The sequence below is a fragment of the Podarcis melisellensis genome (assembly GCF_964234715.1).
Source record: "Podarcis melisellensis genome assembly, chromosome: 1".
Classification (NCBI taxonomy): domain Eukaryota; kingdom Metazoa; phylum Chordata; class Lepidosauria; order Squamata; family Lacertidae; genus Podarcis; species Podarcis melisellensis.
Window position 1 is genome coordinate 97,742,618 of NC_138528.1, and position 15,260 is coordinate 97,757,877.

The 15,260-nt window shown below is 41.0% G+C and overlaps 1 protein-coding gene and 1 long non-coding RNA gene across 5 annotated transcripts in view; one reads left to right on the forward strand and one right to left on the reverse strand.

Annotated features, from left to right (window-relative positions):
• Positions 1-15,260, reverse strand: part of LRP1B (LDL receptor related protein 1B) — a 744,879-nt gene that overhangs the window by 322,494 nt on the left and 407,125 nt on the right. The gene's annotated exons all lie outside the window — the stretch shown is intronic.
• Positions 8,502-12,927, forward strand: LOC309380300. Of its 2 annotated transcripts, none has more exons than XR_014172818.1 (3): positions 8,502-8,693; positions 10,038-11,134; positions 12,558-12,927. It is a non-coding gene; the product is annotated as an uncharacterized lncRNA (long non-coding RNA). The 2 variants fall into 2 exon arrangements; XR_014172819.1 differs by lacking the exon at positions 8,502-8,693 and adding an exon at positions 8,700-8,854.

The following is a 15,260-nucleotide window of genomic DNA, read 5'->3' on the forward strand; positions in this document are numbered from 1 at the left end:
TTTCCGCCCTTTGGCTGGAGGATGGAATGGGTATACACCCAATGCCTAGTCAAAATCCACCTACATCTGGAATCTTGTGGCCATTTCTAACCCAAATCATTCTCTGCTTGAGGTTGTTCATTACAGCTTAGCTATAGCCACTGCAGAAGGGGGATGGCGCTGTGACTAGGAACACAACTTTCATCTGTCACTCTCTCATAGCTCTTCAGTTCTTATAAAATCAATATTTTTCCCTAAACACACAAATCCAGGCAGCTCGTCGCTGATGCCACTTCATGCCTTCAAAGGCATACAACATTTTACCGTAAAGGTAGCTTGATTTAGGACGTTGTAAAAGAGTAAACAGTAGAAATATATAGCTTGTCATCTTTTACTAGTGACAATAACAATAAACTTTATTGATATAATTTAAACATAGTATATAATTACACAGTTCATTGAAAATTGTTAGCCTGCATGTGTCCTTTTGTAATTCTTATACCCTAGACAGGTTGTATTTCTTCCTCAAGGAAGCATGAAGGAGGGGTCTGCTGAATTATTGTTGCAAAAGTGGGAGCCTCTCCTAAAATGTAACCTGATTTATTCATCTCTGTTTTATCTTTTCACTGATGAAAAGCATTTCAAAATATTTAAAAAGTGGATAACCAGATTCACTTCCCCTTTTCGCTCTTCTAATCGCTCAGAGAGGTGTTTTTTAAAATGCGTATTGAATTCCTTCACATTGCCATTTATGTCCCATTGAATTCAGTAGGTCTTGGGGCAGGTAAGATTGCTGTTCTGTTTCCTAAAACATGTTAACAGAAGTTGATGACAGAGCCATTAAATCTTAATTCTGTCGCAAATCATTATGACGTCAGGTGACCAAGAGGCAGGTTATCCCACCCACCTGTCAAAGTAGGCCTCTGGATGTGGGGACAAGTAATGATCTGGTCTGCTAGGACAAAAAGGTTCACTACCCCCTGCTATATGGGGAGGGGAGAGGGTTTTTTTTCAGATTTCCCCAGAAGGGAATATAGCTCAGTGGCTAGCCATATGGTCACATGAAGAAGATCCCAGTCTCAGGCCCTGACCGTTCCAATTAATGCAGCTCAGGCAGCAATGATAGGAAATGATTCTGAGAACAGGATCAATTAGCAATGGAGACAAAAGAAGATGGAAGGCTGAAGAGGAAAGAAATACATAAGGAATATGGTAGCCAAGCCACATGTGGAGAATGAGCAGTCAACTCTCCCAGACAGTTCATTTTGAGAAAAAAAGAAGCCTTCTCATGAGTGGTGCTTGTTCTCATTTTACTTATTTAAAATATATTTTAATGCCCTTATGATGAAAAATTCCAAGGTGGCATATAATGGAGTTCTAAAAATATTTACACAGAATTGCTGTAACTTCTTGCTTCTTTTCCTTTCCATTACTATTTCTAAGCAAATGCAAGGTCCATGGGGCTCCGGCTACATTGTTTCCCTGTGCAAAGTACTGCCTTAGTCAGCTGGTTGGGGTTGTCTAGTGATAGTGTTGCTATCACTGTTGCTATGATTTCACAGAACCTAAGTAATAGTTCAATTTACCTTTTATATTTCCCAGCATATGCCAAGTACACTGTGAAATGATAAAACACTATCCTCTTGTAGTTCTGAAGCAATGGGTAGCCCTTGAAGTCCTTCCTAAACATGGTTGTGGACAATGGCAAAAATGTACATTTAAAGCATGTCTTATTTGCTCTTATCGTGGGTGCCTCAAACTTCAGGTACATTCAGTTCCCAAAGGCACACGCAGCAGCCACTGTTACTTACATTTAATATGTTATTTATCCCTTTTGTAACACAGAATTAAATGTCTATCCAAACGGCTAGTCTTAAATCACACACATAAAGTCCTTTATGCCAGCAAAGCACATGAGGAGTTCTATTAGCCTCTAAGCTTCACCCAGTAAACCATACAAATGAGGACAAAAAAAGGCTGCTATACTGCGTTCCTGCCAGTATTAAGGAACATCTTCATTCATTATTTTGTTTATTTTTAAGGTGCTTTTTTGAACTATAGTGCTGCTGCTCTAGTTATTTTTAATGGAACACGTTGCATATGATAGAATTATATTGCAGTATCTTTTTTTTCCCATTTAAAATGACCTACTACATTATGCTGAGGCATCATCTTCTGCTTTACAAGCAAGAATTGTTCAGTACCACCATGTTGCCCTTGAAGAGTATAAAGAACTTTAGGACAGATTACTAACACAGCTCTTCTCAGAAATCGCATTCTAATTGTATACCATACATATTCTAATATCATTTGCATATTCAGATTTTATTTGCCTGGCTTGTGTTTCCATGGATGTGATTGTATCTATTCATGTTCTTTTTATTATTTGATACTCTAATGTCTAGACCTTTATCAATTATATGCTGTAAGCTCCGTGTTGTTTCTCCCCTTCCCCCGCCATTTTATATTACCCATTTTTCAGGTACATTTCTTTTGCAGATTAGGCGGTATGATCTAATTTGATTTGCCCTAAGCTTTTTGTCGTTTCTGCAGCATAACTCTCTCTTGTTTTCTTTCTTGACAGCAAAGGATACTATGATTGATAGAATTCAATTGCTGGTTTGAAATAATGCAGGCGGTTCTTATTGTACAGTTGTCGGCCTTTTTATGAGATTTACCTATTGTACCATGAAAAATGCGACAAAAATATAATGATCTTTGGTCACACACCTGGTCCCATAACTCTGCCATGGTAAATATACCATGGAGAATAGATATGGAGATATGAATTGAGATTCATAAGCTTGCTTACCAGTCATAGCTGTGCAGAGTCAAAGGCCAACACAGTAGCAAAATGATTCACATTTAAGATAATGTGAAATACATGAAGAAGACAGATGTGCTCTATTAGTTGTTGCATGAATAAGTTAGAAACTTAGGCAAGCAGGGTAATTATTTTGCTCAGTTCCAGATTCTATCCCATGTCTCCAGGTGTGCATTGTTGCTATCAAAGGGTTAAAAGAGTAGCAGAAACGCTCTAATCACTGAGCAGCTGGAGGTCATTAGGCTTCCAGGAACATGAGTCTGTATAAATAGTCCCCCTGTTTGTTTGTTCTCCCCCTTCTCCCTTTTGGGTGTGTGTTTTGCTGAGATGTGTGGTTCCTCGCCAGGATTGTTTTTTGGTGTTTTGTAAATAAACCTTTTTTTTTATTTACAAACCGCATGCTCCAGGACTCCTTTTTTGGGAAGATGCTGCCTCTCCTGCCCTTCTTAGCTGCTGCGCGAAATCCTCTGCCGTGGTGAGACTTTTAAAGAAGGAAGTGCACTGGGCATTTACATTAAACTAATTAAAGTTTAATGGGACATGCATCACTGTTTCCTTGCGTATAAGTGAAATACGCTATAATACTATGACAGCCTTCACCAACATGGTGCCCTCCTGAAGTTTTGGACTATGGCCCCATCAGCCCCAGGCAATTATTAGCATCCCTTTTATGAGTAAGATGCTTGAGAGGATGGTGGGCTGGGCAACTGTAGGCACCCCAGGATGAAGCAGTTTCTGGCCCAATTTCAGCACCAAAGCTGTCTTGGCCATCTGACTGATGACCTGGAGGTGGAGTGAAAAATACTATTCTTAATTTTCGTTAGCCTCTTGTTGGCTTTGATTATTGTAGACCACAATATCATCCTATAGTGTCCATGGGGGTTGGGGGCACTGTGTTACAGTGGGAGGTACAGTGGGAAGATCCTGCCTCCAGGATCACTGCCAGAGAGTAACATGTGGAAACTCCTCTTTGAACCCATAGTAACATTGCTATGAGGACCTACGGGGTTCCATATTGGCTCTCATGCTATTTAATGTTCTAGTTATTTTTCAATGGTGTATTAGTATTTTTCTTTTAGTTACTATTTTTATTGATGTCTATGTTGCACAGTGTATACATACACATCCCTCTGAGCTCTTCTGGAGGAAGGGATTTATAAGTGTCTTAACGAAATACCGTATTTTTCGCTCTATAAGACGCACCAGACCACAAGACGCACCTAGTTTTTGGAGGAGGAAAACAAACAAAAAATATTCTGAATCTCAGAAGCCAGAACAGCAAGTGGGATCTCTGCGCAGTGAAAGCAGCAATCCCTCTTGCTGTTCTGGCTTCTGGGATAGCTGCACAGCCTGCATTCGCTCCATAAGACGCACACACATTTCCCCTTACTTTTTAGGAGGGAAAAAGTGAGTCTTATAGAGCAAAAAATACGGTAAATATTACAACCTTCTGTTATCTCCGCAGCTACTGTAGTTCTGTGGTCAAGGTTCATATGGAGATGTTCTTCCACATAGTTAATTCTGTGAGCAATACTTATTAAATTTAAAACATTGCTAGACCCTCTATTGCCATATTTTCTGCTTTGCAGACAAAATATAAATATTAATTATAAAAACCAAACAAACAGGTCATATAGGGCAACAAAAATACTGTATAAAAATGTGAAAGAAAACTAAAAAAAATTGTTCACTAGTCTGGGGGGGATAATGCCTAGTAAACTTCTTTGATGAGGATATTCTAAAGACAAGGAGCCACAAACAATTAGTATATAAATGGCAATTTCTAAAAGTTTCTATGGATCCCCTTATACAGATTTTTGATGCCTTTGGAGTTTTGTTTCAGGAGACCCTCTTTTGTAAAAAGTCAGAAATACTCACAAAGGCTTCCCTTCATTATACAGCACAGTGGAAAGTAATTTGTATGAAATTACTTCAAAGAGAGGTTCTGAACCACCTGAGAGTGAAGAGTCAGATTAAATCGCATACTCCCAACTGGACATAAACTGCACTTAGATGGCTGTGCTCTAGATCAGCAAAGAAATTATCTGTGTTCTCTCTCAAAATGGGAACAAAGCAGCAACAGACTTCCCCCCTGTGATGTCAGGCCATGAATTTAGACCAAGGTGACGGCCACTCATTGATATGTGTAATATTAGTAGTAATTATATTATTTGTACCCCACACCTTAATCAAATTAATAAAAAACCACCTGAACACAGCAAAACATTTGATTCGGCAACATACATTTTCATTGAAATCACTGCACTTTTAGACATGCAACAAAACCTAAGATTTAAAAACTGGACGATCTGCACACAGGCAGAAACTAGCACTTTAAAAATATTGCTGAATAATTGTTCCTGAAAACGTAGAATTAAACATGGATGAAGAATATCTTATAACCTATATAGACAATATAGGCAAAATAGCACTGTCAATTCAAATGTCAAATCTATTATGTGAAACTGCTTTTAAGCTCAAAACAGTGTGTGCCGCAAAGCAGTTTTGCACTGCAGATGAAGTTTCCCCACACAAGAACTTTCTGACCTTCAAAGTCTTGGTGCTGACCTTTAAAGCCCTAAACGGCCTCAATCCTGTATACCTGAAGGAGCGTCTCCACCCCCATGGTTCAGCCCAGACACTGAGGTCCAGTGCCGAGGGCCTTCTGGCAGTTCCGTCACTGTGAGAAGCGAAGTTACAGGGAACCAGGCAGAAGGCCTTCTCGGTAGTGGCACCCACCCTGTGGAACACCCTCCCACCAGATGTCAAGGACATAAACAGCTATCTGACCTTTAGAAGACATCTGAAGGCAGCCCTGTTCAGGGAAGTTTTTAATGACTGACATTTTATTCTGTTTTTAGTCCTCTGTTGGAAGCTGCCCAGAGTGGCTGGGGAAACCCAGCCAGATGGGCGGGGTATAGATAAGAACATTATTATTATCATCTTTATCACTCTAAAAATCTGAGGAAAACTGGGATTCCAGCCATCAGTCTTCTAAACCACCCAATATAAGAGAACTCAACTGGGTATCTGCATAGATGGCAAACAGCAGAGAGAGAGAGAGAGAGAGAGAGAGAGAGAGAGAGAGAGAGAGAGAGAGAGAGAGAGAGAGAGAGAAGAGACAGAGGGACAAACAGGAGGATTATCCTTTACAACTCTCAGATCACATTGAGAATCAGTTTTATGAAGCCAGTGCTGATCCTGTTTCTGTCTCACAGGAGGAGACTGAGTGCTTTGCATTTTAAGTGCACAGGGTTCAACATTGCTTTGGAGTTATTTTTTCAAGCACTTAACAGTTTTATAAAGTTTTGATCTTCAATCCGGAAGGTTAAGTGAAGCATAACAGCAAATGGCTTTAATTCTAAGCATCGGTATTGGCAGGAGGTCTGGGATCTCTAAGGAGTATTTTTTTCTTATCATTTCCCTCTAGTTGGGAGCATGTGCTTCAGGTTTTTGAGGCTAATACGATATCCCAAGGCACTGGATGTCATCATTGTATAGCTTGCTCTTTATTGCTGTGCTTTTTATGTCTTTATCTTTATTCAGTGTCAAGGACCTGCACAACTGGACAGCTTAAATGCTCCATCAGATTATTACAAAGATGACATGAATATTTTCGCAATGTTTAAACTGCAGCTGTGCTGATGTTCACTGCTGAATGCTTTCGGCATGAAAAGGAGCACAAGTTATTCCTTGAATAAGTTTTTCATGGCTTTTGGCTTTGTCACTGCCCCTCTCAAGACCACCACTTTGCGGTAGCTGGAATGATATTATTGCACCAATTCAAAATAAGAGCAACATCTCTGCCCCTGTTCACAGCACCTCAAAACATTCTAGTCCCTTCTGGTCCAAATGTATTGAAATACCCCACATTAAATCCTACTGCTTTGCCACCAACATAAAAATTATGTTTGAAACCAATTCTTTCTGACTTGGCTAAGCAGTAATAGGGGACTGTGCAGTGTTGATGGTGCAGTGCAGTATCAGGCAAAAAATATGCATGAATGGGGAAAACTGTAACTTTGCAATCCATGGCACAGCATAACAACTCAAAAAAATCATTGCCTTAAAAAATAAAAATAAAGGAACTTTATGGAGTACACATGAAACCAGAAAAAATGACTTGGCTAAAATGTTTCCCACTTCCAACCAAGAAAACACAGTTTTCTCCATTTCACATTTAGCATCCACAGCTTTTATTGATCAATATCCACATTCTATTAAGATATTTGTTACACACTAGATAGGACTTTTTCTGTATGCACAAAACAGCTAAAGGACAGTGCCACTGAGTGCATCAGAATACACACCTCTGAGCACCGAATAACCCTAGTTAGGTGCCAACTTGCAACTATACCAAGCACCCATATCCTCTGTTGCTTTATTTTCTATATATTCTGCAAGTTCACATTCTGCAAGCTTATGTGGCTGGGGTTTCACAGTCCTACCAGCTACCTTCAAATTGAGTAAATTAATGTACAATCTCAACACTGTCATCAAACTGTGGAGGTCTCTGCTTTGTTTTACAGGTGCAGTAAAGTTGCAGGAGGCAGGGCCAAGGCATTATAAGGTTTAGATAACAACAGGATAGCCAAATGGGATTTAAACAAGCTACAACTTTATTGATGTCAGCAGGTTTTGGCATAGGCATAGGATTGATTGATTAGATTTATACACCACCCTTCATCATAAGATCTCCGGGCAGTTCACAGATGTGATGTCTACCCTGGATCAACCAACCTGTCTGCTGGTTGTTATTTTTTGAAAGGTTAACCACGGTTCATGATCGCCCTATACTATACATCAAATCAGGGTGACCTCTTCAAGATACCATTTGGGAGGATGCTATGGCTCATCAGCCCCTCCCCCCCGGGGTGTCTGGACAAAAGCACCTCCGCCCTGGATCCCTTAAGGGGATACCCTGAATTTGAGGTGCAGAGGGGCTACACCCCGCTTCACTCTGGCTAAGGATTCAGCCCAGTGCCTTATCTGCCATCTGGTTGTGACAATTGCTATGAGGTAGGCAAAAATCCCAGACAGGTCCAATTTGTCTGAAGGCAAATTACTTCCTGGCCCCAAATATGGTAACTGAAGACTTCTATAGCTAGGCCTGCTGCTTTTAGAGCCAGGGAGCAGACCAGAGGGGAAAAATATTTCCTCTGGTCTTCTCCCCATACCATGCCTCCCCCAACTCACCCACAATTGACTACAATGGCTGGCGAGCCCCAGCAGCCAGTGTACCCAGCAGAGGAAGGAATTGCACCTTCCCCCCCATCACACCAGAACTAGGACATTCCAACTAGCTGCAGCCGAACCAGACCACAACCTTCACTCCCCGCAAAGCTGGCGGTAAGCAGCCCTTTCCCAGTATTTCAGACTGTTCCCAAACTGCGGAAAAAAGTACTGTATATAATACACATACACACAAGATCCCATCTTTCAATGATTATATGCAGACTCTTAGCCACATGCACAAAATATTGCTGCAGCTCTGAGTTCCAGAATCAATCTTTAAGCTTGTTTCTTGCCTCTTTATAGTATCTTCGTTAGTCCCTCAATGAATCTCTTCACAGTCTTCCAAAGACTGAACCTGCCCTTTTATTCTCTCCAGTAAGAACCCTTTAACCTATCACCAGCTTCACACAAGAATTCCAAAACCCGTATGTTTAAATGGAATGTCTGATAAACGACCTATCACGTTCAAACTTTTTGAATTCTAGTGAACCATATAAAATCTGAGAAGCCTCACAAGTTACCTAGTCAACAGCTCAGCAACAAAGAATGAATCTTTCTGACTTTAGTTAGGATTAGGCCAGATTTCCCTCTCAACACACTAAACCAAATACAACACATACTTTGTTTCCAGCTGAACAGCATTCTGGTGCAGTGGGTGAGTGTTGCCCTCCCAACACTGATGTTGCTGCTGCTTACCTAGATGGGATAGGGTGGGGCAAAGTGAAGTTGGGGCTGAGTGGGAACACCAGAGTCAGCGTCTGATTGGCTCCTTCGCAGCCCCACCCTCAATGCCAACCTATCCCCCCACTCCCACAGGTAAGTGGCAGCCATGTGGTTTGGGGTGGATAGCTCAATGGCACCATCCCACCATACTAGCCATTACTTGTTCTTACATATAGGTGTCTCCTCATAAAGATAGATTCTTCACAGTTTATGTTATCAAGATCTACAGAGATAATTTGGATCTTCTCCCCCCCCCCCCCTTCTACATTACTTGTGCTGGTCCAACACACTGGTAGCTACACTTCAGGAAAGACAGAAATTCCAGAAAACTTTTCTACATGACTATACCACTATGATGCTTTCATATTCCCGTTGGTGAGATAATGTATTTTCCAAAGTACTTAAATGGAATCATTTTTTTGTATTTTTACCCAATTTTATATTTTGTGAAATTGTTAACAAGCTCGCCCCCATACTGCCAACAACAAAATCAGAAAAGAACTTTCTCTTTTCTATTCCATTGCCCACAGAAACAGAAATAAAACACACATCAATTCCCATTTGAGTGAGATTATATTACTATAAAATAATTTCTTATATGATACAATCTAATAACATTTTCTTGAAGCAAAACTTATAACATACATGCCATCATTTCTGGTAAAGAAAATGGAAAGGTTGTCATTTTCAGAGTGGCAAAGGAACCTAGAAATTCCTAAGTAATAACTGATAGACCTAACAGAAAGTCAGGATATCACAACCCTGAGAGAGTTATTACTGTTGAGAAGAAGAAAATAGCAGCAATATTTGTATTGCCTTGGAAGACTTTGTTCTTTTTGATAGTTTTCCTCACACACTACATTCAGGCTACTTTCAAAGTCCAACTGATCTTTTTAGTATTAGGTTCATCTCCATTGGAGCCCATTCTATAGAAAATGCCATCATTAATGGTCACAAGTGCCCTATTGATTGCCACTAAATCAGGTAAGGTTAATTGGCTGCTGCTCCTTGACATCTCTTTAGCATTTGACACCATTGATCACAAAATCCTCCTTGATCAGCTGAAGCCTGCAATTCAGTGGGACAGTGATAAATTAGTTTACATCTTGTCTTTGAGGCATGCAATTTACAGAATCAGAAAGAAGTCCTTCTGCCATCTACCACACAACACTCATCTGGGAAAGGGCAAGGGTGCTTGCCTGTTATTAAGAGCTTTCTGAGGCTTTTATTTGGGCCATAATTGCACTGAACAGAACACATCACTTGACTCTTCTAGCTCTTCCTTGGGTGGAGAACTAATCCGGCAGAGTTTTATATCAACCGAGGAGCTTGTCGGTCTACCAAATTATACCAGGAGATGGATATTCAAGACCACTGAGGTCTCATCAAGTCAACAGAATTGCTGAACTTGGATTTGGAAAATCAAAGTCTTCTTGAGTCAGAGACTTGCCGTGAGCAAATTCCCATTGTTTGGCTTCAGTTATAATGAAAACAATAAAAAGACTGTGATACACTTTGTACACTAACAGCACACTTGTCTACTCAGAAATTAATTCCATTATCTTCAACAGGGTTTACTCCAGGTAACTAGGTATAGGATTTCAGCCTAACATCGCATATTTTGCAGGGTGGACGTCCCAATGAACTGAGTGAGGCTACCAAGAAAATAAGCATTGTATTGGGCTGTAAAGGTGCTATAGCCTCAATTAATAACTATATTTTATCCTATCAAACTTCACTGTGTGAAGTTGAAAAGCCAAGAAAGGTATTTTGTGTAATGCCTTTTACTTCCAAATATTCTACTAAATCTATTCACCATTTCTGTTGTTCTCCCTGCAGAGTCCCTGACTTTTTCAGGCACTTGCCATGAAGACAGAGAGAGAGAGAGAGAGAGAGAGAAGGAAGGGGAAAGAAAGGAACAAGAACATTGGTCATAAATCAAGCAAGCATGTGGCATATCCTTCAGATGAATCCATTTGAGCCACTTGTATTTTTTAGAGTGAGGCAGCAGTCATATTTTTAAAAAATATATGAAGGGGAAATTGCTAACAGTTTTTCACTGAGAAAGGCATTGAGGCTTATTAATAGTGGGCACCATGTTAATAAATGTTATGGTCCTCACCGTATCCCTGCTCAGCTTCAGAGATATAGGCTAGAAAGGTTGATATATGGCCAAACCTACGATGGAGCAAAAGTTCTTAACATTAACTACAGAGTGTCATGGCTTTTTACAGATTAGGAGACATGCATTTGTCAAAGAAGTCTCAAAGGAGGCAGCAATGAGGGTCAGATACACAGGCGTGCTGAATGAAGTCAACCCATTCCCAGACTACACTACAATGAAGAGATGCATCATTCTCATTGTCCTCTAATGTAATTGTTCTTTGGGATATTCAGTTGCCACTTTGGTTCCTAATAATCAAGGGGAAATGTGTAAGAATCTTTCTTACCTATTTATTGTGTTTCTATCCCACCTTTTTCCTCCAAGGATCTCAAGGTGGCCTTTATGGTTCTTCTCCCCCACATTTAGTGCCACAACACAACCCTATGTGGTATGTTAGGCGGAGAGGCACTGACTAGTCCAAGGTCACTCAGTAAGCTTAATTGCTGAGTGGGGATTTGAATCCTGTTCTCTCATGTCCTAGTCCAAAACTAAACACTACCCTACACTGTCTTCCCAGTATTCTGATCACTACTAACCCCCTTCAACTGGCTTTGTAGACCATACCACCATGCCTCAGACTCTGACTTTTGTTGGAAAAGCACCCTTCAACTCTGCAATTCTACAAGTAGGCAAGGGTCTTGCTATTTTAACCATTGGTTTTCAACTGCATTGAAAACCATTTTTATTTAACTCTTCCAAAAAGAAGACAGCAGGCGCAAAGGAATAAGGAGCTCATTTTCCTCTACTAGCTATTGGGGGGGGGGGAGGGACTATGGCAGCTGCTGTGTTTTGCACACTGGTGGGGAGAGCTATTGCAATTCTCTCTTCTGCATGGCTAACAAATATCATTTGCATTAAATAAGGGCGGGGGGGGAATGTGGCAGTAAGGTTCAGTATAAAGACCAAAAATGGAACGTTGTCTAATCCTAGATCAGAACATACAGTGTTCTACCTTTGCATCCTCCAGGTAAAAAAATATATGAAGGCTATACTTCTAATCTTATACTTGGAAAATAAAATAAAAAATGTTTCGTCATAGGAAATGCTCAGATAAAAGTAAAAGTGTTGATTATAGGAAGTTAGAAACATTTGAGCTATGGGCAAGCTGCTAAAAACTTCTTTCACATCACAGCATTTTTTTGTTATACAGATGTGACAGCAATTATAGGAGGGGTCACCAAACTTAGGGGCTGTGGGCACATTTGAAATTATGTGAAAGTGTCACAAGCAGCACCCCTTTCAGCTTCACACACACACACTTTGCTTTTCCAGCTAGGGTCTAGCTAGGGTCTAGCTAGAAGTCAGATCCAGTATAATTAAAATGGATCCCTTTAAATTTGCATATTTTTATGCCCCCCCCCCAAAGTGTAACAGATTAAAGCTTACATTGGTACACACAATAAAAACCAGAGATCCAGTAATTGCCAGCACAACAAAAAACATTGCTCCAAGGCATAAATCCTAATAGAGCTTCATGATTTTTCCATGGTACAACAAAACCAGCAACAAATAACAGAAGAAAATGTCCACACATAAGAGGCTATCAGCTGATGGTGGTTCTGAGGGAATTAGCAAACATTATGAGAATCTATATGGTTCTGTGAATCTGATTATGTTTTTGCACCACGGCAGAACCTACGAGCACTGGATCTGTGATTCTTACAGTTCAGTCAATAGCGACTGCTGGTGGCTGGAGCGTGTGTGTGAATAAGCCTCTCCACCCTCATCGTTCAGCACGGAGACAAGGTCAAGCTCCAAGGGCCTTATGGCACCTCCCTCCCTGCAAGAAGCGAGGTTACAGGGAACCAGGCAGAGGGCCTTCTCAGTAGTGGCGCCCGCCCTGTGGAACGCCCTCCCACCAGATGTCAAGGAAATAAACAACTATCTGACTTTTAGAAGACATCTGAAGCCAACCGTGTATCAGGAAATTATTAATGTGTAATGTTTTACATTTTTTAATGTGCTGCAAGCCACCCAGAGTGGTTGGGGAAACACAGCCAGATAGGTGTGGTATAAATAAATTATTATTATTATTATTATTATTATTATTATGCCACTTTTTCGAGGGACTCTGTTCCACTGGATATGACAGGTGTGTGACTTCCCTCTGTCTTTGATACACCATCCCCCTGCTCCATTCTTCTGACACTCTACTTTCTCCTCCTCCCTCTGCTGCCTTCCCCAGATCATTCTGCTTTCCCTCCTACCTTCCTGGGTCCTTTTTCAGCAGGGTGGGAAAGTAATCACACATTCTACCTCATGACAAAGGAGGCACTGGAACTGGTGACAGGGCGCAGTCTTCACAGGCACCAGATAACATCCAAAATGGCACAACTGCATCTTGCGATGCACCAATGGAGACCACAGAGTTACATCATTTGTAAGGTGTTCACCACATCACACCTGCCTAGTTACATCTGCTTGTGATGCTTAGAAGAGTGACTGTCCACATGATTTACAAATGCATGATAGTTACAAATACATGAGACGATTCTCTATCTCAACCAAGAGAGAGAGGGAAGATATTCTCTCTGTCTCTCTCTCAACTACTCTCCTTCCTATATATTGAACACACACACTTTTCAATATGAACTATTAAATATATGATTCCCGCCCCCCACAGGCATATTCTCTTAGAATTCATAACTACTTTGCAAATAAAAAGGCAGTTGAACAGGGACTTAAAATATATCAAAAGCAATGAAACCTCTCAATGGGGGGAAAAGGGAACTGAAATTGAAATTGGTCTTCTAAATATAAATAAAACTACTTATTTGGTTTCTTTCAGAGGGAGTGCTGCGGGATTGCCCAAAGGATCATAAAAAATAGATTGTGACAAATATGTATCTTATTTTTCATATTTCATAAATAGAATCTGACTTATTATTTATATTATTTGGGGAAAATAAGCTGGAACATACACATTTGCACACAGTGTGCTGTTTCGTGCAGACCTTTTCTCTCCACAGCTTGTAATGAACTGCAAAAATATGAACTGCAAGGTGGAACAAAAATTAGAGAGCAAATGTCTCAGAGTAACAAATACATATTTTATGTTTTCTGTAGGCTTTCTTTATGCTAGTTGGACCCATAACTGCATGGCACTTTCAGACCCATAACAAAAATTCCTAGGCTCCAAACTTCAGGACAACAGATAAAATACAATGCTTACTGAGGGGAAAACAAAGGTGCTATTCAGAAAGTATGAGGTGGGCTGCCTCCTGTCTACTTCTATTTCAGCCTGCATGTTGTTATTCAGATTAGTTCACTATTTCTATAACAAAAAAAAATCACTCCATTTGTAAACAGACCAAGTACTAAATATCTATGCCTAACAGTCAAAATCATTTGCTTTGAATAAGTTGATTTCTTACCTTGCTCAACACAGACAGCTTTCTTCTTCCCTTTTTTTCAACAGGATACACACACACACCCCTACACAAAACTGAAATGATATCCCTGGGGAACACTGTAAGTGAGGTGTGAGTTAAGGGAATTAAATAACTGACAGTTCCTCCAACCCAACTTAAAGATAACTCTCCTATTCACCTCTTTCATAATAGCACAGAACACAGCCTATTGGGCCAGTATTGTCTATATGGACAAGCAGTGCCTCTGCACCATTTCAAGCAGCAGTTTCCCCAAGCCCTACTTGCTTCCCTTTTCTACCTTGCCTGCTGATTGCAGCATCTGGGCTTGACGAGGCATGCGACCCTCACCTGTTCTGAGACTACTCCTGCTGAGGAATCCCAGAGCTAGCGAGCCCCACCTGACCAGCTGTAGACCCTTCCCTGCCTCAGCCTCCTAAAGCTCCCTATGCCTCAGAGCCCTCTGTGTTCATGGACACGGGTCTCTCTGGTGATGGGTCCTGCTGTTCTGGTTCCTACCCACTGACCGCCATCCCCTGTCACTCTGTGAGTACTTCCTATACCAGGCATAGGCAAACTCAGCCCTCCAGATGTTTTGGGATACAACTCCCATCATCCCTGACCACTGTTCCTGTTAGCTAGGGATGATGGGAGTTGTAGTCCCAAAACATCTGGAGGGCTGAGTTTGCCTATGCCTGTCCTACACCAACCTCTCCTTCCCGATCCCCAGCTCGCCCCTGTGGGTCCCAGTCCCGGCTGCACTCCACGCCGGGATCCTCTTCTTCCTCCCCATCAGCCTGCCAGTTCATGACAGCACCAGTTCTAGTTGCATGCATCTTCCAGTCCCACACACCTCACCAGTCCTCCTCCCTAAGATGAAGTGCAGACTGATATAAATATGTGAGTTATTGGTATAAATGGAAATTGTGAGGGTGAACAACTGAACTTAGTGATTCAAACGCCAGGA